Source organism: Cydia fagiglandana, chromosome 13 (genome assembly GCF_963556715.1).
Source record: "Cydia fagiglandana chromosome 13, ilCydFagi1.1, whole genome shotgun sequence".
NCBI classification, from domain to species: Eukaryota; Metazoa; Arthropoda; class Insecta; order Lepidoptera; family Tortricidae; genus Cydia; species Cydia fagiglandana.
This window is the reverse complement of record NC_085944.1, coordinates 4,072,519-4,098,927: the sequence shown is the minus strand read 5'-3', so window position 1 is coordinate 4,098,927 and position 26,409 is coordinate 4,072,519. Positions and strand designations below refer to the sequence as shown.

The window sequence follows — 26,409 nt, the reverse complement described above, 5'->3', positions numbered from 1 at the left end:
TTGTAGGTGACTGAAATTCTGACGCTGGCCGAGGCCATCATGGCGGTACAAGACGAACGACAAGAAATGAGCCACTTCTTCACCGACAGCAACCGGTCAGGGGACGGCAACATGTAAGTGTCAACGTTTAATACATATCAAAGTATTTTGTAAATATATTTTTTTTATTTTAAGGGTTCCGTACCCAAAGGGTAAAACGGGACCCTATTACTAAGACTTCGCTGTCCGTCCGTCCGTCTGTCTGTCACCAGGCTGTATCTCACGAACCGTGGTAGCTAGACAGTTGAAATTTTCACAGATGATGTATTTCTGTTGCCGCTATAACAACAAATGCTAAAAACAGAATAAAATAAAGATTTAAGTGGGGCTCCCATACAGCAAACGTGATTTTTGACCAAAGTTAAGCAACGTCGGGCGTGGTCAGTACTTGGATGGGTGACCGTTTTCTTTTTGCATTTTTTTTCCGTTTTTTTTTTTGCTTTTTGGTACGGAACCCTTCGTGCGCGAGTCCGACTCGCACTTGCCTGGTTTTTTATTTTAAGGGTTCTATACCCAAAGGGTAAAAACGGGAGCCTATTACTAAGACTCCACTGTTCGTCTGTATGTCTGTCCGTCTGTCCATCTGTCTGTCTGTCTGTCTGTCCGTCACCAGGAGGATTTTTGTGTTTCTTTGTGGTGTATCTCATGAACAGTGCTAGTTTTTACCAACGAACCAAATTTTAGAAAAGTATACGTAAAAACTAGCCAAGTCAAATCCTTTATAATTTCAGGACTTTCTACACAACACAACACAGAACTTGGCACCCATATAGATTTCAATTCTTTTGTCGGCGAGTCAACAACGACACATACCTATATTATTCTTAATATTGACCTTGGCTCTCATTTCACATTTAGGTATGTTTTTGTTGATGATGTATTTCTGTTGCCGCTATAAAACAAATACTAAAAAGTACGGAACGCTCGGTTGGCGAGTCCGACTCGCACTTGTCCGGTTTACAACAACAAATATGTTACAACATTACACATTCTAACATAATAAGCATAGCTCGTGATTCTGAGTGGAAATAATATAAAAATTCCAAAATCTAAAATGTACGTTTAAGTAGTAAGCAAGAGTAAGATAGAAAAAACCGGGCAAGTGCGAGTCGGACTCGCGCACGAAGGGTTCCGTACCATAATGCAAAAAAAAAAACAAAAAAAAAGCAAAAAAAAAACGGTCACCCATCCAAGTACTGACCCCTCCCGACGTTGCTTAACTTTGGTCAAAAATCACGTTTGTTGTATGGGAGCCCCATTTAAATCTTTATTTTATTCTGTTTTTAGTATTTGTTGTTATAGCGGCAACAGAAATACATCATCTGTGAAAATTTCAACTGTCTAGCTATCACGGTTCGTGAGATACAGCCTGGTGACAGACGGACGGACGGACGGACGGACAGCGAAGTCTTAGTAATAGGGTCCCGTTTTACCCTTTGGGTACGGAACCCTAAAAATAGATACATATACATACCTATATATATCTATTTACTTACCTACTGGTAATGAAAATGATGCTGACCTACTAACATGACAGTTTCATTGTCCCAATTTGTCCAACCGGTCCCTTTAGTACAAAATTCGTTCAAAATCTATATACTCGTAATTGTGTAGTAAATTGGCTACACGAACGTAGTTTTAGGACCCGATTCGGATTTTGAAATAGACATCTATTAGATATCTTTTAGACATCACCAATATACGATAAAGATATGTTTAAGATCTAACCTGTCAAATTTGACATTTGCGCGATTCTGGAGATACTCTTGAACGATTTCCACAGGATATGACTTAGAGATCCAATTCACGTCTAATAGATATCTTACTCTATCTAACGTAAAAGTGACAATGGTTGCCCGAATTGCGCTGCAAAAAAGAACTAGTTGATATCTAAACTATAACGTATCAAGAATGGATCTAGTACGTGTCATCTCTTGTGAATATCTTGAAGTTCGAATACGGCACTTAGTAACTGGATTATAATAGTTATTTGTTTCACTCGGGGGCAAAGTTGTTGTTTAACCGCTCATGCTTATATTGATACCCGAGCAAGCGAAAGATTCCAAAATTGAACCACGAGCGTTGCGAGTTCGAAAAATGGAATCTTGAGCGTTGCAAGGGTTTCAAAGCACGAGGGTTAAACAAAATTTGCCCCTGAGTGAAACACAAAATTTTTCACCACACCAACCCGAAGCAAATATTAAATGTAAAATATCAAACAAAACCAAATGAATGTTATTAAATATTAAACATCCAAAATCATCATTTGAAAAGTCAATTCTACCAGCAAACATAAGAAGACAACCCAATATTTGCATTTGATTACTTTGCCTCAAATGTGAATAAAATGCAACTTTGCTATCAGTTTTTGAAGTGCAAAGTAAGCCTTTCCGAGCTGGTGTGGTGAAAAAACTTATTTTGTATCATATCAGTTAGCTGTCATTTTTTGAACCAGCAATGTACAGTGAATAAAATTGACAATGTCAGACGACAATTGACAGCGTGAAACAGAGGTAGTACTAAAAAGTACGGAACCCTGGGTGGGTTTTTTATTTGCTTGTTATTTTGTATAAAAGATCCCTCGTCGCTCGTTATATTTTACCTGGTAACACCAATCCGACTCGAATACGCAGTGGAACGTACATCGACGCAAATTAAGTTCGTGGTTTCATTGTGGGAATTGAAATTGGCAATGGCGTTCTGATAAACTCAATTATTTTATCAGAATGTCACGGCAAAGCGTCTTTTTAAATAATAATACAGATGTAGTGCATAATTGTTTTCCATCGTATTCTCTCGGAAACGTTCGTATTTGTCATGCTACTTCAGTTCAGTCAACTTCATTACTTTTTGTACCTCTTGTTACTATTTCAGTCAGTCTTGGCTCTTGCCAAGACTGACTGAAATAGTAAGACACGTTCGTACGTTCCCGTGAAAATATGATGGAAAAGAATTATGCATTACATCTGTGGGTATGTGCATTTGTTAAACCTCTAAACTAGAGTTCGAAGAGATGCCTTTTTTATTTCCTATGCTCTGAAAGTACTTGTTTATTTATGAAGTATGACGAAAGTGAGACGTTTCTGCTCTAGGGAATTTTACTTTCCAAGTGCGTTTTTTTATTATTTTTTTACGATAAGAATTTACTCCTACATTCCATTCTATAAATAACGATACTTTTACCTAAATTGTTAGGTGGAAGTACCCTCAAGAAATACTACAACAGTTTATACTTTACTTTTTAAAATATATGTACATGTATTTTCCTTTATACCGTAGGTATTCAAAATAAAAGTAGAGTGTTTAACTTAGGTGAAAGGCACTTCCTTTTATCCCTTGGTCAATCTAGACATACTATTGTACTATACGGCTTGATTCGGGAAATGCATTAGAGTTTCACTACATATGAAACAGTAAATATATGTGACGTTCCACAGTAAAAGGCCACGCCAAAAGGTACCTTAATTTATGGCGCTGGCGCTTACGTCGCATAGCGAATAATATTGGCAATAATATTGGAGCGGCGGCGTTAATAATAGTGTAAGCGCCAACCTCCATAAGGTACTTTTACCCGTGGGATGTCACATATCTTTACTATATCGTATTTAGTTAATCTCTAATTCATTTCCCGAATCGCGCCAATAGTTGCTCGTAACTTCTTCCGCGTAGTTAGTTAAAAACTTTAAACTCAATATTCTTAGTTAAAATTCAACCTGAATTTCAAGAAGTCCTGCCTTATTGGAGCTCTGCAACATTTGAATAACACGTGTTGTAAATTTTAACCTCTAGCCAAGTCCTACGTCAAACCTTGCCAAGCAAAATGAAACTTTATTTTGTCAACACAAAGTTCAAATTATAATGGAACAGGAGACCTTTTTATAGGTCTCTGGGCTGCTAGAGGTTAATAAATAAAATATCATTTATTTCAGGCTTTTAGCCCATAAAACACTGAGATAAATCACACAATACACAATAAAAGTACTTAAACGACATTAATGTTCTCGCGTTGTCTGTCTACCAATAGCGTAGGGGTTTCGACTAATTCGACTCCTAGATAACTCTAGGTTTAGTTTAAGGGTTTATAACACGTACAACCCTATCTCGACCCTGACCCTAACCCTAGCTCGTAACTCGAGCCTGAGGAAGGACCCCCGACGGGCCCGAAACATGTCGCCAATGGCGACTAAAAATTCAAGTGAGTGAAACCGTTCTCGTCTAAACATTTTAACACATACAAGTATACAGGGTGGAAAGATAAGTCGGGCCCTGGAGGGAAACTACCTTAAATCCTTAAGCTGGCATATTTTACTTAAAGGAGATATTCCTTTATTTTTTAAAAGATACAAAACTGCAATGTTTCTTGGCGAAATGTTATCATTAAAATTCGACTAGTAGAATAAAATGGCGAGTGTTTATTTTTTGGAATTTTAAGTCGGTTCGAGACCTGGACGAGGCAAGCGAGTTTAAAAAAATATTACAATGCAGTTTTGTTTCTTTTTAAAAATAAATGAATATCTCCTTTAAGTAAAATGAGCCAGCTTAAGGATTTAAGGTAGTTTCCCTCCAGGGCCCGACTTATTTTTCCACACTGTATACTTGGGGACATTTTTGTACGAGCGAATCTATTCATTATTAAATTCCATTTCTTATTGCTCTTATTAGCATCCCGGGTCTCGTATATTCCTGTACGCGTAATATTAAAATCGCGAAGGATAGATAGAATGGGTATTATTGCCTATGTCTACACTTCTACGGAGTACATTCAGAATACAAAACGAGTAGAGTAGTAAAACTTCCAACAAATATAATTATGTTACCTTTAAAACTCGCTTTCCCTAGAGTTTGACGAGTTTGTAACATACGAGTACCTACGTAATATACGTCTGTAACTGGTTTTCAGTTGTGAAAACTAGTTACATTAGTAAGAAATAATATATAAATTATATGTAAAATCTGCTTGTTAAATTCCAATGGAAATCTATTCAGAGCCTTAGGCACTGGTCCCACCGCGAGCTAGTAAGCTATGAGCTATCGGCTATAAACACGAACAAAAGATAAGCACTCCCGTGTAAATAAAAGAGACACGGCGATATTTATAGTTACTCGCCCAGCGGTGAGCTATAAATATCGCCGTGTCTCTTTTATTTACACGGGAGTGCTTATTTTTTGTTCGTGTTTATAGCCGATAGCTCATAGCTTACTAGCTCGCGGTGGGACCAGTGCCTTTAATTTGCTAATTGATCAACAGCAATATTTCAGTGTCCCACTCTCCCACTGGTGGGCAAGGCCTCTCCCCTGGTTTTCCATTACTAAATATATAATAATAATACATTCATTTTGGGTTAGAATCACTTCAAAATCTGTTGTACCGTTCACAAATTTAACAAAAAAATTTTGTTCCATGAAACAAAACAAATCTGAATATGTACTTAAGTATTCAAATGAGCTGGGGCGTCCCTTCGAAGGCTTCATCAAATTTCGTCATTTGAACTTTGTAAGAAGACCCACAAAGAACTTTGTAAAACGCGGGGCAGCTAAATGAAAATCGGTTTTTTAGAAGAATTTATTATAACATTATGTAGAAAATGACATTTCTTTTTTTTAAGTAATTATGAATGGGCTTATTCATGGCCACAGACAAGCCGAGGCGTAGACGTGGCCTACGATGGAGCGAGCTCGCCCAGAAGGTGCCTGTTCACTCTTGATTTGAAGGTTGCCTGGTTATAAGAGCACGGAAATATAGACGCCGGCAAGGAATTCCATTCCTTGGCAATGCTCAAAATGTTGCTCATAATATAATTCGAATGGTTTTTAAAGTTTATTTGAAGGCGAGGCTGTACACTGAGAGAAAAGTACAACAAAAATACACTTAGAATTTTATTACAAAAATAAACTTAATCCGGGGACAAGGAGAGTTAACTAATAGGAACAAATTGACTTTTGCAATTTCTATTAGTTCTTGCAATTTCTATTATCTGTTAGTTGAAATTATATTTGGGATTACTGAGCTGTTTGTAGAAATAAATAAACTTTACAGAAATAGTGAAACGTCCATAATTATTACTAAAACTTCATTTATTCCCCTAGTACAGAACTGTTTTTTAATTCCTGGTGATGATTTTTCTCTCAGTGTAGGCTGCATCAAAGAGAATTAAGTTCCCTTTGTCTATGGCTGCATTCACGCTGCATTGATATTTTTTCTATTGATTTTATTAAAGCGTAATTGCGTAATCGTGTAGGTAACCATATTGTATTGTCCTTATTTCCGACCCGAACTAACTAATTTACCAACGCGTAAAATGTGCCTAGGTACTTTGTTCCTTGCTCCCCACCGGGTATTTTAGCTCCAACAGTTTTCATAAATTAATAACGTAAAACAATTTCACACCCTTAGTTAAGTGTTTCATTATGATAGTAGGGCAGATGACCAAGTGGTGGCCACTTTTAGACAGCTTGACCTATTCAGACATCCGTAATTTTGTGTAATATAACGAACTATAACAATTCGGTGCCTACGTTACTTTCCTGTTTTTTCTGAAACATCTGTATCTCTTATATCTTCAACGACTACTGAAATACTTCGGTCACGTAGCTCCCAGAGACCCTGATAACTTGGAGAAACTAGTGGTGATGGGAAAGGTGGACGGCAGACGGCTTAGAGGACCAAGTCCAACGAGATGGTGAGACCAAATATCCGCCCAGATGGACATCACACTAAGCAACGCTTTCCACAAAGCAACCAACAGGGAGAAGTGGAGAGCTGTCATAGGAAAAATTAGCAAGCAGAGTCGCGATCCTCAGCAGTGAGGGACCGAATTAGAAGAGAGAGTTGGTATCGCTTATTATTACTATACTATGGAAAGAGATGCAACACATTTGGGCGACAACAGCAATGTGTGTAGGTACTATTAAAACGGGAATGCGGTCGAACGTGAGCACCATAGCAAATAGTTTGCGGGTTGCATCGTAAGTTACGTGACACAACGGATAGATGGTGGTAATATACCGGGTGTGGCCTGTAACAAGAGATTGTACGCTCCAAACGGTGACACTTTTGTTCATCAACTTTTAAAAATTATGAAGTATTTAGACTACCTATTTTTCATACAAAATAAATATTATCTTTAATGGACGCCGTCGCCACGCCATATCATGGTGATTGACGTTGCTTGTCACGCCTTAAACATAACAAAATTCGCAATACATTGCGTCTTAGAATAAACTTTGAAGTGTATTAAAAACCAAACCACAAGTTATTTTTAAAAGTCGCTGAACAAATGTTGGTCAGTATGAGGAGTACAGCCTACAGTTTAATTTTATGCTCATATTAAAGGCCACACGCGGTATAAACACTCCACTTCTAGGCTGGCCATAGCACAACCAGAGGATGTGTCTTTTAACCCTGTATCAGGCTGACAGTTCAAAAATACCGTCAAATTCGGTAATATTTTTGACGTGAAAAATTGTTGGCCTTCATATGGAGGATTGGCCGACTTGGACTACTTGTTTCATAGAAAAATAATAATTTTTCATGTCAAAATAAATTTTCTTCTACTTTTCCTAATCAGAACATGATAGCCATGATACCCAATATGCTTAAACGGATCCCCACTATTTTGTTACATCCTGTATATTATGGGTCCAACTTCGATATCGAGAAAATTAATTTACTGTTTCCTACATAAGATATAGATGGTCAAGCAAATCTTGTCAGTAGAAAAAGGCGTGAAATTCAAATTTTCTATGAGACGATATCCCTTCGCGCCTACATTTTTAAAAGCCGCCTTTTTCTACTGACAAGATCTGCTTGACCAACTTTAGCAATGTTATTTTTCCCAATTTCAGAATGGGTCCCCTAGTGAAAATGCAAGTAAAACTTTAAATTGGTGTGAGATAGAATTTCTTTAGCAAGTTGGTTCATCTTTCACGGCGATGTTTAACAATTTTCTTATACCTACCCCTTTATTCGTAATGAAGTTTTTACAGAAACCATTAAAAGTTAGTAGGTATATTTTGCTCAAGACTAAGTTGTTCATTTTGCCGTTAAGCCTTTAAAAGGCGGATAAATTATATTTCTCACCTGATTTTGAAATGTATTTCACAGGTATTAGGGTTCAAATTTGCATAACTTCAGACACCCTTACGCCTTATAAGTCAGGCAAGACAAGGTCTCAGTAAAATAGGGTAAAGGTTGGTATCATAGTTGTCACAGGGAAGAATAATACAGTTGAAGCCCTGTGTGTTAGGTATTGTTTGTTGTTCTTCTCTCATTCTCACTAAGCATAAGCACGAGCTGTGTATGTCCGGGATCGCAGATAATATCATGTTTTAGATTTTTTGTAAGTAACAAAAAAAAATGTTCGATGACTTTGATCAAAAATAAAATTGCGCATTTTATAAACAGTTTTGTTACAAATTTTTTTTTGTTTTAGATCTATGCCTATGTTGGTGTTTTTTTCTATCGAGTGAAAGTCAAGAAATCAGGTTTCGAATCGATGAAGTCAGTGTGCATCGTATTTTCTCGGAAACTTTCGTATTTGTCATGCTATTTCAGTCAACCTCAGTACTTTTCGTACCGAGACTGACTGAACTAGCATAAGACTTTCGTTCTTTTCCGTGAAAATACGATGGAAAATAATTATGCACTATATCTGTATAGGTATACTAATGACAAAGCTTCAAACAGGTATCGTGTGTGCAGAATGGAACGCCAATTAACATGTTGTTTGTAACTTCACACGCTGGTCCCCTTTACACACGGCCCACACGGCCCTTTGAATTCAAAGGAAATTCTAGCCTAGACTTGTACTTAATTGGGTCCTAATTACCATCGTCTACAGATGTACACCGTTAACTAATTTAATTTTACTGTTAGTAAATGAGTCCGGACATCGTAAATTTTATAGCATATGGGTTATCCGCAGATGGTCCAGAGAATTAGGTATTATTAGAGAATTGGATTAGGTGGTGGATTAGTGAATGAACATGGGTCAAAATGATATAAAAATAATAAATTTATTTATCCATATATGTATATTAATTTTTTTGATAACTTTATCAGTGTTTATTTTGACTTATAGTCGTGTGTCGATAGATGGCAGTAAATTTACAGTGACTACAACATTTACTATGACAGGACCCCTCTATACTATCTATCCTATTTGGTAATAGGATAGATAGTATAGGATTTTTCTTTTCTTTTCTTCCTTTTCTTTACCCAACTGCGGGCGCTCTCTTGTGTCAGAGGCCAAGATCCTCTTTGGGTCACTGAGCCAGTGATGTATGTATGTATGTATGTACGTAGTGGTACTGAAATTAAATATTTTAACTGTGTAAATCCAATTTTGTTTCAGACACAAGCTGCTGCAAGTGTTCACATCAACGAACGGCCACCTGGAGAGTCTACCGCCGTCTCTCCTCGCGGATGGCCTGCGAATGACGTTATAGTGAGCATTTTATATTTTTTCGTCTTCTACACAGTCATAGCGTGGACTAATCTAGTCGTGGGCGAAGTCTGCGGGGCCATTTTATTTCAATGTGTATTACATAAATACATTTATTTCCCGGAGGGGTAGGCAGAGACCACGGATTTCCACTTGCTACGATCCTGACATACCTCTTTCGCTTCCTTCACGTTCATAACATTCCTCATACACGCTCGCCGGTTTAGGGTGCTCTTGACCTGGCCTTTCTTCAGGATTTCCCCGATCTGATCAGAGAAAGTCCGCCGAGGTCTACCCCTTCCAACTCCCACTTCCACTTCTCCCTCATACACTCTCTTTGTCAGCCTTCTTTCACTCATTCTTTCCACATGTCCAAACCATCTGAACATACCTACCTTTCTCAATTTTTGTCACTACATCTACATCCAGTCCACACTTTTCCTTTATAACACTGTTCCTAATTCTATTTTACAATCTCACGCCACACACACTTCTCAACGCTCTCATTTCCACTGCATTCACTTGGCTTTGATGCCTCTTCTTCCATACCCAACTTTATGTATGCTAGCGAAAGTTGGGTATGGCAGAAGAGGCATCGGAGCCAAGTGAATGCAGTGTATTTCCTAGGTAATAAAAAGCCCCCCTTAAGTTTAAGGTCGCTTCGTCCACACCTAACTACGCGAATGCATCGTAAGTCCGTCTAAAGGCGCCCACTGATTAACAGTCCACCGGACGGTATCGGCCTGTCAGTTAGAACAAAATTTTGACAGCTCCGAACAACTGACAGGCCGATACCGTGCGGCGGACAGTGAATCAGTGAGCCCCTTAAAGAGCCGTAGCGTATCGCACAAACCTTGCACAAATAGCATGCGATTTAACATACTTTAGGTGCCGGCTAAGTAGATGCAACGAATTTAATCGATCGATCAAATGCCTCACAATGTATGCAATTTGCATTCAATTATCGGTAACGTTTGTGGAAGCCGTAAGCCAACTCGGCATATACTTTGACGTAACAGTATGTGGGGGTGAGCACCCCCACTAAAGCCAGTAAATCTCATATTTTCATAGTTTAAGTTAGTTTGACGTTTGTGGTGACACTTTTGTCATTGCAAAGTTTGTGCAGAGTTAGCTTGGTCTCACTATACCCCACATATTTTCTTTATGGTTGAAGGCGAGGAATTTCTCATTCCGTTTAATGTGTGATAATATTGATAATATAACCATGGTAGATCGCGCACTCATATTGCGTCTCTTTCCAAAAGTTGATTCTCTTGAAAGTCTGCTGTTTTCAAGGGAATACACGGCTTGAAACTTTTTTCGTGATAACCAAGTAACCACCACAGAAAATATTAATGATTGTGTTCTGTGATACCTACCTATAGAAAGAAACTTTTATATAATGGATATTCAATTTCACGCCTCTATGTTTTGGCCTAGACAGCACGTCCAATTTGAATGTAAGGTCCTGGGATTGATGTTTGTTACCTACAACTGATAAACAATAAGGAACAGGTATAGAAACATGAAGACTATGATATTTTGGTGTTCCGAACTATAAAGCTATATACTTACATAACTTTATATTTCGGAACTCCAGAATATGTAACAATTTATCTCTCTGTATAATAATATATTTGACTGCCAGCAATATCCTACAAAATTAATGCGCTCGGCGTAAATTCCAAGTTACTGAACCACAAAAGCACTAACGAATTGTCTGTTTAACATTCTCTCTACTATACAAGTTTATCAATATGCTGTCATCATTTCAAAACTTATTGACCGAGAGAAAGCGAAGGTTTCCGTTTCTAGGGCAATTTTTTTTTCTCAACGGGCCCCTGTGTCCTGTTTATCAAAAGCACAGAAGAAATAATAGTACTACCGTACAGAATGGACACTTCCTACAAACCCGAAGTTTGACAGCGGGTCAGGGTCGAATTATGCTATCTCGTTCTAATATATGGCACTATCCCTTTCGGCTATTTAGGGTTGTCAAAATTCAAGTGATTATCTTGTCTGTGGTCATGCACGCAAAAGGGGAACACCCAAATATTCCGAAATATGTTTTTCCGACTTTCATAACCTCGATTTTCACAATCGAGCATCGAAATATCGATATTACGACTTTGAAAACCACGAAAGAAGAAAATCACGACATTGTTATTTCCAAATACTTAAACTCCGATTTTCATATGGACGAAAGCTTAAAGTTCCGATTTAGAAAAAATTCGAAAATATTTTTTCCGAATTTGTCTATTCCGAAAAATCATTGACCGATCGGAAATAAAGTAATTCGGTATTCGGAAATTCGATTTGTTGTAAACTCGGAATAAAAAAATTCGTGATTTTCAAAATAAGACTTAAACGCACTTTTTTAAGTCTAATTAACCAAAATCCGAATCGGAGCACCCCACTATCCACGTGGTCTTGTCTGTCCTACTCCTAGAGTGTATGTCAAAAGCCGAAGGCGACCAGCAAGCCAAAGCTGCGGAGGCGAGCATTAGTGCCTGCGCTTTGCTACGCAAGGGCGAAGAGGCTGCTACGCCCGTAGCGCCGGAGCAGATGCGGAGCCAACAAAAAAACTGTTGCCAGAAAAGTGGCTTAGGTTAGGTTAGAATTGCAACCCCACGACAACAAACTGTTGCCAGAAAAGTGGGTTAGGTTAGAACTGCGACCTCACGAAAACAAACTGTTGCCAGAAAAGTGTGTTAGGTTAGGTTATAACTGCGTCCCCCAAGAAAACGAACTGTTGTCTGAAAAGTGGGTTAGGTTAGGTTATAACTGCAACCCACCAGAAGACGAACTGTTGCCAGAAAACTGGGTTAGGTTAGGTTAGAACTGCGACCCCACGAAAACAAACTGTTGCCTGAAAGGTGGGTTAGGTTAGGTTAGAACTGCGACCCCCAAGAGAACGAACTGTTGCCAGAAAAGTGGGTTAGGTTAGGTTAGAACTGCGACCCCCAAGAAACCGGACTGTTGCCAGAAAAGTGGGTTAGGTTAGATTAGAACTGCGACCCCACGAAAACAAACTGTTGCCTGAAAGGTGGGTTAGGTTAGGTTAGAACTGCGACCCCCAAGAGAATGAACTGTTGCCAGAAAAGTGGGTTAGGTTAGGTTAGAACTGCGACCCCCAAGAAAACGAACTGTTGCCGGAAAAGTGGGTTAGGTTAGATTAGAACTGCGACCCCACGAAAACAAACTGTTGGTCGCCGAAGGCGACCAGTAAGCCAATGCTGCGGAGGTGAGCATTTATTGTGCCTGCGCTTTGATACGCAAGGGCGAAGGGGTGCTTTGCCCTTAGCGCCGGAGCAGACGCAGAGCACGAATCGATAAATTCGGAATTTAAAAAATGGGGATATTTAAAATAGGAGTTACGTGGAATCGGTATTCAAATTTTCGGAATTATGGCATTTTGGAATTCGTGATTTCAAAAATCGTAAATGTTAAATTCGGTGTTTATCACTATCGGAATTTTTATATTCGGAATTATGTGGTTCGGAATTTTAATAAGTCGTCTTTTTTGCTATTCGGAAATATACACTTTCGTGATTTTCATCGTTCGTAATTACGACAGTCGGAATTTTAATGGGTCGAGTATTTAAAAAACGGAATAATGAAATTCGATATTCTAAAATTCGGCATAAAATATTTCGGAATTATGTAGTGTACCCACGCAAAAGAAAGTCAAGGGTGCCAACCTTAATAATTGCTCGGAGCAATGCTGAGCCGAACGGAGCCGAGTTCGACCGAAGTTAGGAGTGTCTCCCCACTGTCAAAAGCTTGTAACTTGTAATACAAGTGGAAGTCCCTTTTTGACAGCTTTTGTTAGAAAGGGACTTCCACTTGTATTACAAGCTACAAGCTTTTAATAAACAGGGCACGTTGGCCTGTTTATCAAGTCAGTTCTTGACAACTTTATTCAACGGGCCCCCGTAGAGGTCGCAATTCTAAATCGATTCTCATTAAGTTTTGTGCTCACAAAACACAAGGGCAGTTTTGTGTGCCTGCTCAGGTTGGAATTTTGTAGATAATTTTTTTGGAAAAATTTCTAATTAATTTCAAATTAATATTCAGTTTTAAGCTTGCTTCCTGCTTGAGGTATCGTCTTGGGTCGTCCCATTCGTTTTTGGTCAAGTTCTTAAATTAGTCCTATCTCCTTTTGTCACTCATGCTACATTCGTCACAATCGTCAGTGGCTTTCAATGTAGAATGAGTGACGAAAAAGGAATAGGACTAATTTAAGAACTTGACGAAAAACGAATGGGACGACCCAAGACGATACCCTGCTGGACACTTTTAGAGCTGTTTACCCCATATGAGAGCTTTCTCCTTACCTCTACCCTCCATAATTATCTGATAAGAAACGTCAGTGACAGTTACATTGGCGTCACATTGGGGTTAAAGTTGCCTTCGCTGTAAAAAAAACCGGACAAGTGCGCCGAGGGTTCCGTACTTTTTAGTATTTGTTGTTATAGCGGCAACAGAAATACATCATCTGTGAAAATTTCAACTGCCTAGCTATCACGGTTCATGACAGACGGACGGACGGACAGCGTCGAGTCTTAGTAATAGGGTCCCGTTTTTACCCTTTGGGTACGGAACCCTAAAAAACGACAGAATAACCGGTGAGTAAGGTAATCGCTTTTGTTCTGACTGAAATTATTGTTACCAAGTTATATAAAATAAAATAAATGTTATTTTTTCAACATAACCCAGAGTCACCTAATTTAAAAAAAGAAAGTGATCGTTAATAATGAATAAAAAGTAAACTCCAACAGTATAAACATCAGCATTGAAGTTTTCCCATTTGCGATTATAACTTTTGTCGCGGTCCAGTGGATTTGTTTGAATTTTGGGGTAATTTTTTACGTAAATAACGACCTGTATAATTAAACCAATATTTGCTTCGGGCGGCAGCTAAAACAAGTAATTACTTAGTATCGTCAGGTAGCTATAGTTTGTTTTTTTTAGCATTAGAAATAAGGTAAACGATCTTGATGTGTCTTTTAACTGAAAAACACATTTTAAAAATAAGTTACGGCAAATATGTAACAATTATGCATCTAATACGATCATTTATATTCTTCTGCTTTCATAAGTAATCGTTTTTGATTTTTAAAAAGCGTTTTTCAATTAAAAGACATTTTAAGATCGCTTACCTTCTTGCAAGTTCTTTCTAATGCTAAAAAAAACGAACTATAGTGAATGGTTAAACTATACCTCTCAGACCTATCTTCTCTCATGGCCTTGGATAAAATGGAATAAACTAAGCAAATGAGATTTGAAGGAGCTGGAAGATACCATCATTCGACGAGACAGGTAGGCATAATTAGATGGAAAATCATACGACATATTGAGCGGTTGTGTTGTGCATAGTTGCGTAAAATGTGTTTTCATATTGCTTGTGAGTTACTTAGATAGATAGATAAATAGATAATTTCTTTATTCATACCCACAACATACAAGGCATTGAAAAGTACACGATAAAAACATGCAAAACAACTTAATTACTAAAAACTCTTAACTATTACATTTCATATGAAGTCATGTGTCGTGGCACAGAAAAGGCGCTGGCTCAGCATTCATATATTTATTTGCATGTTTCAATTCGAATAAATAGTAACATCAACTGCACGGTGTGCAAAGAATAGTCAATCAGAAAGTGCTCACATCCGTGTATCAGGCTGTTTCCGATTGTGTATCAGAGAAATGTTGAAGAGGTACTTACATAAGAGAACATTTCGTCACTAATTGGAAAAAAAATCTCGTATCTCGCACTGCTACTCAAAGTTAAAACGCAGTAACTTTGTATGCATACCATACATAGTTACCACATATTTATTTTTATTGACAGAACAAGATACTAATAGTTCTTTTCAAAGCAGTCACGATTTTATTAGACACTTACATTCAGAGACAGATTAAATGTTGATCAGCAAGAATAGGTATCTATTAGTTATTTATCGTCACAGTGTGATAAAACGGTGTCCTTCACTTTCTATCCCGCGATGTTCAAGTGATAATTTTTTTATAACGTGCATAAAGCCATCCATAATACGCCTACAGAACGTCTCAGGCTTGCTAAACCTAGATCGATGCTGCTCATTGGTCTTTAATCATGAGGTTCGGGTTTGTGAGGCCTTAAATTACACATTTATAAATTGTGGCTTACACTGTTTTATTTATTTTGAGGTATGTTGACATTTAGGTTATATTTGAGTCAAACAACATGTGTGATATATGTTTGAAAGAATGTCATCATTCATTCAGGCCTTGCGCATCTTTGCAGATGATTTAAGCAGCATCTATGATCTAGCGCCAGCGCCGCTAGTGACTATTCAATAAAATACAATACAATACAAATCCTCTTTATTGCACAACCTCAATAAAACATACCCGACAACACAACAACCTTACAACCCGATCCTTGAACGGCATAATCGCCCGCATTTGTGACTAAGTAAAAAGAGGGCCCGCACCGAGGCGACCCTCATCGCGCATGTGTTTTATTGCCCGCTTTCGGGCCAAGTCTTGAAACCAGGACCTATTACGGGTTTCCTTTACCTACCCCTTAAAAGGCTGTTCCTCCACTGCACACAGCTTGTTGCGAGATGCTCCCATGAGTCACACGGCCCGATTCTAACTTTAAGATACGTCAAATAATAGATCTAGAAACGATATGGATTAGATATGTCAGTGTCAAATGTGACGTTTCTTCAAACAAATACGTCACTTTTGACACTGACACATCTAATCCATATCGTTTCCAAATCTATTAAATTGACGTATATTAAAGTTCGAATCCGGCAGGCAGTCACTGCATGACATGCGACTGGCATGAGTGACTGAAGTAATCTGGAGGTCGCGGGTTCAAACCCCGACTCGTACCAATGAGTTTCTCGGAACTTATGTACGAAATATCATTTGATATTTGCCAGTCGCTTTTCGGTGAAGGAAAACATCGTGAGGAAACCGGACTAATCCCAATAAGGCCTAGTTTACCCTCTGGGTTGGAAGGTCAGATGGCAGTCGCTTTCGTAAAACTAGTGCCTACGTCAAATCATGGGATTAGTTGTCAAGCGGACCCCAGGCTCCCATGAGCCGTGGCAGAATGCCGGGATAACGCGAGGATGAAGAAGTATATCCCAAAGTGCACGTGTTAAATTTTAAAGTTCATTTTAAAAAGATATGTAATAAATGATTCCGTTTGTAAAACTCAGTTACATTAATGTTACAATTCAGCCGTGAAATGTATATCTGAATTCAGGTAAATCTTGATAGTTCCGTTACTGGAACGAGACACCGGTTTTGCTATCTGACCCGATGTCATTTTATACATTTGACTCGCCTGGCAGCTATTTTAACACCAAAATTTTCACTATATTCTCATAACCTAAAAACCGATTGTGTTTTATCAATTTAAAGTGTGCTAGATTCTATTTTGTTACAAACTTGAGAACGTTTCACGGATCCAATACGATGTCGGATGTCCGACACGATAACAAAGAAGCAAACTGTATAAACTGTATTTATTTACTCATTTTATAATTATTTATTGTTAAAAATAAAGGGTTACTGAATAGGGGCTGTCCATAAATTACGTCATCGATTATTGACGATTTTTGACCCCCCCCCCTAAAATCATCCTAAAATCATGCTTCGAATGACCCCGTTTCCTCCTACGTCATGCTACCATGATCCGATGTCCAGACCCCCCCCCCCCCTAATTTGAAATGACGTAATTTATGAATAGCCCCATACCATGGGATACTCAGCAGCTGTTTTTCTTCAAGGATCACTCGACATCCGTACCGACGTCGAACTATGTGAAAACTTTCTGAGTGCGCGTGCAGCACCAACAAGGCCGTCTTAAACTATGCTGGGGCCCCTGGGCACATAAGAATTTGGGGCCCTTTTGGAAACGAAAGAAAGCTAATTAAACTAACATTTTTCTACTATGATCCTATATTTATTATGGGTAGTCAAATATACTGTTACTGTCTATCCTTTGGGGTTCCCTGAGGATGGGGGGCCTTGGGCACGGGCCCCGCGTGCCCTTATGGTAAAGACGGTATACTGAGCACTAATCGGCGTCAACGCCGTCAACGGCTGACACTGATTGGTGCGATGGAAAAATAGTCTTCTCATAAGGCATCTCGCTTGCACTTATTGGTGCCCATGAGATACCTGATGACACGGCTCGTAAGCTGCCGGTAGCCCTCTACGGCCCTTGGCCCGCTCAAACGGTACCACTAGACCAGCGGTCGGCAACCTTTTAGCAGCCAAGGGCCACATAGTAGTTAACGGAGGTGACGCGGGCCGTACTTTGTTAATATTTATGACTTTATGAAACATTGTCGTTTGTCACTACTACATACAAAATAGCCAAGGCGGCACTCGGGCCGCAAGTGACAGGTTCACGAGCCGCATGCGGCCCGCGGGCCGCAGGTTGCCGACCGCTGCACTAGACTATAATAGACGCCAAGCGATCGTTCCGATAGGGCAATAAACCGAGCTGTCAACAAAGATGCGGCTAAAGTCGATATTGCTTATCGATGAATTGCGCTTGCTCGATAAAACAGTATTATATATCTGCATTAATTATAGTACTGATGGCTTCACTAATATTTTAGAACCGTCTGGTAATAAATTTACAATATGACAGTGATACCGACAGTTCCAACGACGAAAACTATGTAATAGTCGTGGGGTTGGATAAAAGGTGTCGACTACACTACTACAGGCCCCGATTTCACATCGGTGACAGGTGCGACGAATTGTAAAATCACTGTTGCTGACGTCACAGGCATCCATAGGCTACGATTACCACTTACCATCGGGCGGGCCGTATTCCTGTTTGCCACCATCATTGTATTATTTAAAAAAACTTTATTATATCGGAAAAAACAGATATTTCTCCTGCGAAGTTTCTGACAATTGTCAAAGATTTAGAAGAATTGTAGGTAATTCTTGACAGGTAATGAGTTATATGTCGGAATTTCGTGACAATTGTAGTGTTTCTTGTGACAATAATTGTCATAAACTTAGCAAGAGAAATATCTGTTTTTTTCGGATATCATAAAGTTTTTTTTAATAATACAATGATGGTGGCAAACAGGAATACGGCCCGCCCGATGGAAAGCGGTAACTGTAGCCCATGGATGCCTGTGACGTCAACAACAGCGATTTTACAATTCGTCGCACCTGTCACGTTGGTGAAGCAGGGGCCAGATCGTATCAAAATTACACATACATTTTGTTTAAACAGAATTGGCCGCCAGATTATACTTGCTGGACTTATTTTGCGAATATTTTCCTTTCATCTACTTTTAGTATAATTTAACGAGACTACTTAAGACTGCTTGTACGATAGGGCTTACTTTGCTCTACTTGATATTCCTTACAAGTATTTCTAATTTGCGGTCCCTTGTTTTTAGTTTTTATGCTCAAAGTTTAAAATATATTTCATTAAACGTATTTTTCATGTCAGCTGTAAATATGGAGAATAAATACAGAAGTAAGAAAATTTATAAATTAATCGCCTCCTCAACGCTTTGAAAGTTAGAAATCCAAGTGAAAGCAAATTATACTCAGATGAGACGAACCTTTATAATAGTGATGCTTGTCTTAGTATGTATTATACAGGATGCTTCCTGTAACAGGAGCAATAAATTAAACTAAAGGCTGTACTCCTCAAACTGACCAACATTTGTTCAGCAACTTTTAAAAATTATGAATCCTTTAGACTTCCTCTTTTTCATACAAAATAAATATTGCCTTCAATGTACGCTGACATCAGTGTATTTGACATTACTTGTCACGCTTTTAATATTACAAAATTTGCAATACATTGCGTCTTAGAATAAACTTTAAAGTGTAATAAAAATCAAACCATGAGTTATTTTTAAAAGTTGCTGAACAAATGTTGGTCAGTTTGAGGAGTACAGCCTACAGTTTAATTTATTGCCCCTGTTACAGAAAACACACTGTATAAATTATCTGCAATGATTGCTACGACGCCATATTTCAAATTATGTGTAAAGGGTTCTAGTAATTAGATGCAGGCACAGGCACAGATGTATTCTCTGGGGCAGGCTGTTATTAAATTATGATTGAGGCAATGTCAAAACAGAGGGGTTATGTCGTTGACTTGTTTATAAGTATATAGCTTAGGCTAAGCTTGCAGAGGTGCTAAGCTGCTTAGCACCTCTGCATACCTGCATATTGTATGCTATCAAGCGTGGCTCACTCCGCGATTTCGTCGCTTTGCTACAGGTAGCTAAAAGTACATCCGTTCCACACCAATTTTGGTGGCTAGCCATAAGCCGCGCGTGGCTCTGTCGCCACCTAGTGGCCATACTTGTCCTGATCGTAACAGGCGCGTTTTGTTAGAGAGTAAGTCTTCTGTGCCTAGTACTATTATTTATTCTGTGATGCTATGGAGGTGCTAAGCTTATCGTTTTGCTGACTGTACAAACTAAAGACATCCCTATGTCTCGGGTAGACCAAAAAAATTTAGCAGCATTTTATGCTACTATTATTAGTAGGTAGATGGATAAAGTGACAACTGTGACAAGGATGAAGTGACAAGGGATGTAACCATGGCAATGAGTGACAAGAAAAGGTTTTATACATCCTTTCATATTATGTGTTTATCCCTATATACAGTGAAACCTGGATAAGTGAGATCTCAAGGGACGAGCAAATTTGTCTCACTTAAAGAGGTTTTCCACTTACCCAGGCTCCCAGTTAGCCAGGTACAAATAAATTTCTGTCTCATTTACAGAGGGTCTCATTAATAGAGGTGAGAATAGAGGATTATATCTCAGTTATAGAGGTGGTTAATAAGGTATTTTGTAAATATCTTTAAATGTTTAGGTAAAATAATCCTTATCCCTAAATATTTTTTAAGTCTGTTTAAATATTTCTTTGAATTTAATTTGAATGATTTTTCCAAAGGATAGCTTAATTCAATTAATTTTGATACGGACTTCATTGCGACTTAGAAATTTAATAAATAAAAATTTATTTTACGTGTTATTTATCAAAATTTCAGCTTTCATTACGATAGTTTTAAGTACTTACATAAATTAACTAAATCAAACTTGAAGTTGTTTAGACACAATTAGGCAAATGCGGAATTTTGTGGATAGACTAAGAGTTAGTAAGAATACGGAAATTGTTCAATGAAGTCCAAGTTAGAGAGGTCAGAGATTGACGTTATCTCAGATACAGAAGTCAATTCCCTATAAAATTCTAAAAAACAATTAGGAAAATGTAATCTTATAAATATAGTCTCAGTAAAAGAGGTAAAATACACTCTCTGTCTCAATTATAGAGGTCAATGTGACTATAAAATAACAACAACGAATCCCAGTTATAGAGGTTCGTTTTTTCTCAGTAACAGAGGTAATTCATTGCTAAAGTGTCGGGACCGCACCATGAGTCCCAGCTATAGAGGTTTCTCACTTATCCAGGTCCCACTTAACCAGGTTTCACTGTATATACACCGTGTTTTTATTGAATCCCGTTATCTTCGGGGTATGGTTAAGTACGTTTAAGAGAACTAGCTGGCATAGTTAATTAAAAAAAAAACGCCTTTTTATTTTTAAACTAAGATTAAAAAGTTATTAAATGTAGCATATAGCGTTGTTGTAACACGGGTATTCCATTTAACTCAACCAAACAATATAAATCTGTCACATATCTATGTCATTTCGAACATCGATCGACCGAGATTGTATTGTATTTTAGTTTAGGAGCAAATGTATGAACTCATTCTAAACACTAATCAATATGTAAACCGGCCCTAAGGCAAGTGTACACGCTTGTAGAGGCATATAGGAAAAAAATAATTATTGAATAGGTATCTCCGAAATGGAGTTAATTAGAATATCGGTGTCTTTGAGAAAGTTACTCAATTTAAGCTCAGGAATGCACCCTTGAAATTAACGGAAATAAAAAAAAAACACGGTGTATATTATACAATATCGAATCCCGTCTGATTTTAATAGAATAAATAAATACAACGGTCGTATTTTGTTTCATATTTAGAAAACACGTACGATATTTACGTTTAAATTTGAACATCATGACATTCATGACAGTAACGTACTTAGATATATTTTCTGTCTGCGTAGATTTCGTACTTCCATAGAAAAATACACCCTCCTTTGCATTCCCTTAAGGAATGATTTTCGTGATAAAAACTATCCTATGCCCTAAAACTCAAACCAAATTTCTCTCTATTAATCTCGAATAAACAATCTCGATAAGAACTAACGGAAAGACAGACAGAGTTACTTAGGTACTTTTGTATTTCTATCATTAGTTATAAGGTTTTGGAAGTGTGCGATAAGGACAAGGCGAAAAATCCTGCGTTATAATCTCAAAAATCGAGGTTTCGTACTCGACTGTTTCCTCATTCAAAACTTAACCAATCGTAACCAAATTTGGAAATCTAAATTTTAGCCAAAAAAGCAAAACGGTCCGACACAGATAATTTAATAATCTTTTAGATTCTAAAAGATAATTTAATAATCTTTTAGATTCTAAAAGATAATTTAATAATCTTTTAGATTCTAAAAGATAATTTAATAATCTTTTAGATTCTAAAAGATTATAATTTAATAATCTTTTAGATTCTAAAAGATTATTAAATTATCTGTGTCGGACCGTTTTGCTTTTTTGGCTAATTGATATCAGTTTTGAATAGGCACTACGCCTCTCATTGCGGCATAGTCAATGAGGCCATTTTGGCCATTTTTGAAGGGCTCTAGCGCCTGACAAACAAAAATATCAATAAAAGCAAAACAGTCCGACACAGATATTGACAATATTAAGCTATGTTGAAAAAATCATTGCTCTAGCATCAAAACCCACGGAGGAAACTGTCGAGTACGTTTGTATGGAGAAATGACCACTCCTGTTGGCTCTTAACCCTTTAACCGCCAGAGTCTGATATATAAGACATTACATATCCAGCTCATTTCGCCACAGTCTGATAAATACTTAAGACAAAAATCTGATTTGGTTTTTACAGCACATTTATAACTCCCGTAACTATGCCAACCTTTCTCTGCGTGGTACAATTACTGTCGGTGGCGACACGAGCACGCTCGATCAAAAATTGCTGGCGGTTAAAAGGTTAATTAGATTAGTTCGGGTGTCCGAATAACGAAAATCACTCGATTATCAAATAAGGACCAAGGGCGAACTATTATTATTTCTAATTTCAATTACATGCAGCCATTTGCGAGAGGACGCCAGGAGCAGTACGTAAGTATTAAATAAGGCCTGATTCGAATTCAATCTGCCAAATTGAAAACCCTATTAATGGTACTGAAGCTAGCTGAATCAAGATTTGTTTTTCCATAATTTATTGAAAATTTGTTTAAAAATTGTTATTTATAAGTAAATTCATCATTTTCCATTTCTTCCCGCTCCTGTCGTTAGTTTTGTTGTATGCCCTCCATCATACATCCGACAGTGTTTTTTGACAGTTTCTTAGTTTGAGTCCTATCAAGAACAATGTTTATTTTGAAATATTATATTGCATATAGTTTTAACGAACTAATTCCTTGGACACTCCACTCCATACCGTTCAATAGGTCAATACTGTGGGACTTTGTTGAATCAAGTTTTTTGGTCCGATTTCGAGGGTACTGGCTTAAGCATGCTGATTGCCTCATAAACATCGTGGATCATCTCCAAATATTATCAAAGTAATATTGGAAATCCGCATTATTAAACTAAAGCTGCGAACCGTTTCTTTTAGTGATGTTGGTGTCGATTTCTCTGTCGAAAAGTAACCAATGCCCGGTAACTGACACCACATCGACGAAATTCCTGATACGCCAGATATTTGAAGATATGTCTAGATCCTCATTGTTTCATGGATATTGCAATGAAATTACCTTTCAGTATTGGTATAATATTAGGTAACAGGTTATGTTGGAAATTAGTTATGTGCAAGTTTCTTCCATACTTATCAAGTTTTTGACAGCAATTTGGCGCCTAATTAAAAAGACGGCGGCGTTTATTTGATTTTTTTGATCATCTTAGAATTGATAAAAAAAAAATTTTTTGGTATAATAATTTTGTGATTCTGATAATTATAATGTCGTAGTGTATATATAAAGTAAGCTAGAAAATATCCAAGAAAAATCACTCTGAATTTGTCAAATTTGTTTCGAATCAGGCCTTAAAATGTATATGCAAATACAGTAGCGATCAAAAGTATTTTGACAAACGAACTTCTTTCAATATGTTTATGAATAGGGTATATATTTAATCATTACGTTACGATTATATTTTATTCACCCTTCATTTGTTACGTTTCCACTTAGATTACTAAAACTAAACAACAGACTTAGAATTAAAACTGATAATTTGCGCTACAGGTAGATCAAAAGTATTTTGACACTTAAATGAAATGCTTTAGCTGAACTGGCAAGACGGTTAAAAAAAAACATTTCATTAATATTTAATGGCATATCCTCTGGCTTTCCTCACAGCAGTAAATCGAGACGGCATAGAGTCCCCTAAATTCTGTATATGATCATATAGTATGTTCGCCCATTCTGACTGAAGACCTTGGAAAAAACCCCATTGTTTGAATTATTTGTGCACCTCAGACTGGACGATCCAACGCTTTCTATAAAAGCTCTATAGCATTAAGATCAGTACCTTGACTAGGTCACTCAAAAACCTAGATTTTTTTGCATTAAAGAAGCCTTTACATGATCGGATTTGTGTTTGAGGTCGTTATCATGCTGAAAAACCCAGCGAAGTGGCATATTTTCTTTTGTATACGGTTTCATTTGTGTGTAGAGTAAATTTTCATATACATATCGATCCATTATCCCATCAATTCGTACGGGAGGCCCGACTCCATGGCGAGAAAAATATCGCCAAGCCATTACGTTAGGGCCACCAATGCCACCAGGCTAGACTGGGTGGGTACCTGGTATCGCACAACGTGTCTTTTGTTATTTGGACGACGCACATACTTGATACCATCCGACGACATTAAATTAAACTTGCTTTCGTCACTCCATAAAGTTTTTGAGCAATCGGAACTTGTCCACAACTTGTCACGAATCGCGAATGCTAATTGGGATACCTTTTTCTTTGCTGAAATATGTATATTTTTTTTAATGGGCGTCGACCATGTAATCCATGCTCTATTAAGAGTAGTTTAATAGTAAAAACAACAACCTTTACATTATAGTTATTTTTTAGTTAATTTTTAATTGTTACTGTACGCTTCCATGGGTGTTCTACTGAAATCTTTTTTAGTACACGATCAGTTGTAGAAGTCGTTTTTCGAGGACAACCGCTTCTATGCTTATTTGTGATGCAGTTTCGAGCCTTGAACTGCTTATTCCAGACAGAAATCAGATGCAGTGATACACCAAAACTCTGCGAAACCTCAGCTTGCTACTTATCTTTCTAAAGTGCAGCCGCACCAGCTTGCTTGAAATCGTTCGAATATGCTTTATGTTTGGCATATTAAGAGAAGTATTCAGATGTAATTACTTCCAAAATATTTAAATTCTGCGGCTCTGTTCTCAAAAAAATTGTAAAAAAGAACCGTGTCAAAATACTTTTGAACCCGTAAATTGTCATTTTTTGTTGCCAAGTTTATATTTTCATTCGATGAAACTAAGCTTTTTACGTGTTTCAAGAAGCTTTTAAGCCATTGATTAAATCATCAAAAATTCATTTGTAAAAACTAATATGTTTCATACAATACCAAAGTTATTATCATTGTCAAAATACTTTTGGTCGCTACTGTATGCATTTACATTATATAAATATTAAAATATATAAGTTAAGGGCAGAAAACCAATTATCTTGGTGAGTCCAATCCTATCCATTTTACTACACTTTATTAAGTAACCTCTAGCCGCCCATTATGTCAAACCTTGCCAAGCAAAATGAAATTTTGTTTTTGTCAACACAAAATTCAAATTAGAATGGAACAGGAGACCTTTTTATAGGTCTCTGGGCGGGTAATGGCTCCTCTTCACGTTGGGCCAACGCCAACGCCAACGAGGGATGCAGCCATGCGGTAGAATGAGATAGCAATATCACTTGCTCCCTCTAACGCATAAATGCGTCTCTCGTTGGCGTTGGCGTTGGCCCAACGTGAAGAGGAGACATAAGATGTGCTAGAGAAAAAACATTGTACTAAAATATTAAGATCCTTAAGAAATGCTAAGTACTTTATAAGTTTTAAGAATTAAATTCCATTGAAACATATTTACATCGCAACAGATTGGGCGGCATAAGATACATCATAATCATAATATATAAGTGTGTGAGTGAGTGTGTGCATATTTACAAAAATATAATATGGGTACTCTGACAGAAGGCGTCATGCAAAATAAATAGCTTAGATCTCACCTACATCAAATGTCATCTACAGTATAATCTTAAACTATTATTCGGAATCAATTGTGATATAAGAATAAAACCAATATCAGTTATATTTGAACGCCAATTGAACGATGTTTCGATGAAATGCCTTAAAAAACCTGAGTTTTTATACACCCAATACTAAGTCACATTTTAAAACAACATTCTAAAACATGTCATTTGATGAAAATTCAAGTAAGTATCATATATTTTAAACTAGTACAGTTAGCAGCAGAAGTTGCTAAGCGGGCCAGGTGTTCTAAAATTATCTTTGCGCAACTTTATTGTTAAAAGAATAAGAGCGTGTCAAGGTAATTAATGTAATTATGAACACCTCGCCCGCTTAGCAGCTTTTGCTGCTGACTATACTAGACATAGATATATGTTATGTAGATTTTTAGGCCAAGTTTCATGTAATTAAACCATATCATTTGTATGGAAGCGGCTTTTCAGCGGCAGCTTCGTGTGCCTCTTATTCAAATATGATATCTTAAAATAAATT

The 26,409-nt window shown here is 37.5% G+C and overlaps 1 long non-coding RNA gene across 1 annotated transcript; it reads left to right on the top strand.

Moving 5' to 3' along the window:
- Positions 1-22,766, top strand: LOC134670040 (uncharacterized). Its single transcript, XR_010099008.1, has 3 exons — positions 1-113; positions 9,393-9,485; positions 22,734-22,766. It is a non-coding gene; the product is annotated as an uncharacterized LOC134670040 (long non-coding RNA).
- The last annotated feature ends 3,643 nt before the right edge of the window (positions 22,767-26,409 follow it).